Here is a 361-nt window from a genome sequence, read left to right on the forward strand (position 1 = left end):
GAGATGGGAATACAAGAGCACCTGACCTGCCTCTTGAGAAACCTATATGCAGATCAGGAAGCAACAGTTAGAACTGGACATGGAACAACAGACTGATTCCAAATAGGAAAAGGAGTTCGTCAAGGCTGTATATTGTCACCCTGCTTATTTACCTTCTATGCAGAGTACATCAGGAGAAATGCTGGGCTGGAAGAAGCACAAGCTGGAACCAAGATTGCCGGGAGAAATATCAATAACCTCGGATACGCAGATGACACCACCCTTATGGCAGAAAGTGAAGAGGAACTAAAAAGCCTCTTGATGAAAGTGAAAGTGGAGACTGAAAAAGTTGGCTTAAAGCTCAAAATTCAGAAAACTAGAT

Source organism: Bison bison, unplaced genomic scaffold, assembly GCF_000754665.1.
Source record: "Bison bison bison isolate TAMUID 2011002044 unplaced genomic scaffold, Bison_UMD1.0 scf7180017864464, whole genome shotgun sequence".
NCBI classification, from domain to species: Eukaryota; Metazoa; Chordata; class Mammalia; order Artiodactyla; family Bovidae; genus Bison; species Bison bison.